General features: G+C 44.5%; 1 pseudogene; it reads right to left on the reverse strand.

Moving 5' to 3' along the window:
- Positions 1 to 2,211: 2,211 nt before the first annotated feature.
- On the reverse strand, positions 2,212 to 3,187 carry LOC101569968 (annotated as a pseudogene).
- Between the last annotated feature and the right edge of the window lie 785 nt (positions 3,188 to 3,972).

A 3,972-nucleotide genomic window follows, 5' to 3' on the forward strand; every position in this document is an offset into this window, starting at 1 on the left:
ATATAATGTTGGTTAAGACAGGGTCTCACAACATGGTTCAGGCTGGCCTTGAACTCTCTTATATAGCTCAAGATGGCCTTGAACTCATGGTGATCCTCCTGCCTCGGCCTCCTCAGTGCTGGGATTACAGACATGCACCATCTTGCTCAGCTTGGACAGTTCTATCTCCATGCCACAAATAAGTAGAATATTAGTTTAGATGTCATCATTCTTGCTTTCTCAAGTCCCCTTATGCTACCAGAACTGCATGTTACATCTGTGTCAGAGTATGAACATCAACCACTTTTTTCCTCTCCAGTGTAATTTTGCATTATTTCTTATCTAGAGAAATTAAAACTTTTTGTCTTCTTTCCAGTGCCTCCTCACTTAAATTGTGCTTCTTTCTGTAGTTTTTGTTTATGTTCGTATTTATTTTTGAGCTGGAGTCTCTGTGATGCCCTGGCTGGCCTCAAACTCACAACTAGCAGGGATTTCAGATGTGCTCCAAGTGGGGCCTTTCTTTCATGGTCCTAAAGGCTAATATTTTTTGTCATCATCCTACTGTTATTAAGCATGCTCTTTTCATTTCTTGCTTCAAAACTGTGTTGTCTGTTTTTGCTTTTCCTTTTCCTTTTTTTTCTTTTCTTTTCTTCCTTTTTTTTTTTTTGGTAATGCTGGAGATTGAACCCCAGGCCTCTTGCACACTTTATCTTAATTTTTTTTGTGTTTTAGGGACGGGCTTTCAGAGTGTTCAGGGTCTCACTACTAGATTGGACTCATAGTGATCCACCTATTTACAGCCTCCCAAGATCTGGGATTACAGGCATGTGCCCCCACAATCAGTCTCAATTGCTATATCAGCATGCCCTGGGGGCGAGGCCAGCATGGCAGGCCCTGCAATTGAACCCCCAGGCCCTGCAATTGAACCCCCAGCCCCTGCACTTGCTTGCAGGTGCTTTAATCTGCTGAGCTATTTGGCTAGCCTTCTTTTCTTAATAATAATGAAAATGTTCACTATAGAAACTTTGAAAAGAAGGGAGAAAATGACACCATTTAGAGAAAATGAAAATAATGTATAACCTTTCAATCACTATATTACATTTAAAAAAATTTCTCTCCTGGCCCTAATGTATGAGTGTACTTTAGCACTTGGGTGTAGCTCTGCTCAGTGCTAGTGGGTAGTTAGCTCTCACAAAACCATGGGCTCAGCCCTTAGCCCTGAAATCAATTATTCAAGTGTGTATTATTAGTGTAATTTAAAACTAACAATATTATAGTGAGGGCTTTGGTGTAACTCTCTTTTTTCAGCTTTTTATTAGTGTGTTACTGTGAAATGTCTTTGTTGTGGGGAACTTGGTACGTACACATACCACATCTTGATCCTTTTTTTTTTTTTGGTGGCAGAACCAAGGATTGAACTCAGGCCCTTGTGCTTGCCAGGGAAGCGCTTATTTCACTGAGCCATCTCCCTGGCCCCTTACATCTTGATCCTTTTTACTTCTGCTTCCTCTCCCCTCCCTCCAGTCTTTCCATTCCCCAGATCCTGTCCCCATCCTTTCAGAGAACCAATTCTTTGACTCATTGATGTTTTGTATTGTTTTCTTTAGTCTTGAGTTTATTAATTTGTACTCTCATCTTTACAGTTTCTTTCCTTCTGTCTCAAATTTTGATTGCTCTTGTCTTTCTAGGTCTGTGAGGTGGATCATTGCATCATTTATTTGGGATTGCTTTTTTTGTTGTTGTTTTTGTTTTAATGTATTTAGTACAGGATCTTACTATGCTGCTTGCACTTGTGATCCTCCTGTTTTCAGCCTCCCCAGCGCTGGGATTACAGGCGTGCGCCACCATGCCTGGACTTGGTGGCCGGCTCAGCGTGCCTGGTGGTGGGGCTGGTATGTGGATCCCTGTGGTACCAGGGATCAAACCCCAGTCCCTGTGCTTGCCTCAGCTCTATTCTGTTATGTGTGCATTTACAGCTATAAAATTTCCTCCTAGAGCTGCTCTCGTGGTATACCATAGGTTTTGGTATGCTATGCTTCCATTGTTGATTCTAGGAACTTTTTTATTACTCTTCTGATTACTTCTGTGGTTTATTGATTATAATGTGTTATTGAATCCATGTGTTTATGTAGTTTTTGTGGCTTGTAGTACTGTTAATTTCCAGATTAATTCCGTTATGATCCAACCGTATGGAGAATATTATTTCAATTATCTTTTTTATTTAAGTATGCTTTATGGTCTATTGGAAAAAGTGATATGTACTATTGTGAAAATGGATTCTATTGTTGGGTGAATCACTCTGTAGATATCTGTAAAGTCCATTTGGTCAGTGGTCTGATTTAACTCTAATGTTTCTTCATAATTTGTCGGGTTTACCTGTCTAACTGTGAGAGTAGGGTACAAAGGCCTCTACTATAATTGTGTTGGTGTCTGCCGGTCCTATTAAATCCACTAGTCTTTGTTTTACGAACTTGGTGCACTGATATTTGGTGCATAAATGTTTAAAATTGTTATCACTCTCACTATTTAGTTCAAACTGGCCTTAAATCCACTATGGAGACCTGCCTGGCCTGAGACTTGTGATGATTGTCCTGCTTCAGCCTCCTGAGTGCTGGGATTGCAGGTGTGCATGAACACCTGCTGTGACTTTCATCTGCCCTGAGATCTGCAGCGGAACCTCTAGCTCAGACAAGGAGCAAGAGAGAGTGTATCCCAGTTCACCTGTTTCCTTACGCATGAGCTCTGCAAAGAAGTTCATGCTGGGGTTGAGGACGTGGGCAGGACTCCAGCCCCTAAGCAGCCAATGATTCTCCTCCGAGCCTGCAGGAAATGATTGGCCAACACGTCTGGAGACAGTCAGCTCCTCCTGAACCAGGTGGAGGGTGACATTGGCTACTTGACAGGCAATGAGGTGGCCCCCGTCTGGGGTAGACTTGCACATAGCCTGGAGAATCCTGAGACACAGAGATTGGCAGCCCCTGAGTCTGCCTGGACCAAAGCCTACAGAAGTGCAGCTTCAGGTGGACCACAAGGTACCATAGTCTCTCATACCGGGCTAGCTGGTATGGTCTGGCTACCAAGGCAGTGTCAGCAGTGGTCGTCCATGGCAGGAAGTAAATGTTTGTCTGGTTTTCCTGCACTTCCAGTATCAGAGCAGTGCTGGTTGGATCACATGGTCTAAGAGGGCCCCGATGGAGCCAGTCACTACCTTCTTATTGATTTTTGTTTGGTTTTGTTTTGAGAATGGGTCTCACTATGTGGCTCAAGCTAACTTTAAACTCACTGTGTAGCCAGGTTGGCCTCAAATTCACAGCAAGCCGCCAGCCTCAGCCTCCCAAGTGCTGGGATTACAGGCGTGCACCACAGTGTGCTACCTTCTTAAATATGCCTATTACTGTTTTGGGGGAGAGGTAGCCCTCTACTACACAGCAGTCCCAGTAACTGATACTACAAGAAAAAAATATTCTGAATCCTCACAACAAATCAGGATGCAAGACCACCATTTTTGTTTTGTGTTTTGTGTGTGTGTGTGTGTGTGTGTGTGTGTGTATGTGTGTGTGTGTGTGTGGCTGGCTCAGCCCACCCTGGGGATGGGGCTGGTGCAGCATGTGGTGCTGGGGATCGAACTGCAGCCCCTGCGTGCTTGCCTAAGCAGGCACTTCAGACTGCTGAGCTATTTCACTAGCCAAGCACAGGTTTTGCTTCAGCACAAGGGGCACAATGAGTTGGACATGGTCAGCAGTCACCACCCACAGTCATCATACAGGCTACCACACTAGCATGTCTTGAAGTGGCCAGTCAGGAAGCTTAGCCAGTAGCAAGCTCCGGAGCTCAATGCACATATTTGCAGCAGCTTGCTTGACTCAAGCCTGCTTCTTGCAGGGACAGCTGCCAGGTCCTGGCCGAGTCAATGCCATTGTCATCCTTCTTGCTTTTGCATTCACCAGTGCCTGCCAGGCTCACCTGCAGCTGCTTAGTGCATGTGGGAGGGTG

This window comes from Octodon degus, unplaced genomic scaffold, assembly GCF_000260255.1.
Source record: "Octodon degus isolate 3935 unplaced genomic scaffold, OctDeg1.0 scaffold00216, whole genome shotgun sequence".
NCBI classification, from domain to species: domain Eukaryota; kingdom Metazoa; phylum Chordata; class Mammalia; order Rodentia; family Octodontidae; genus Octodon; species Octodon degus.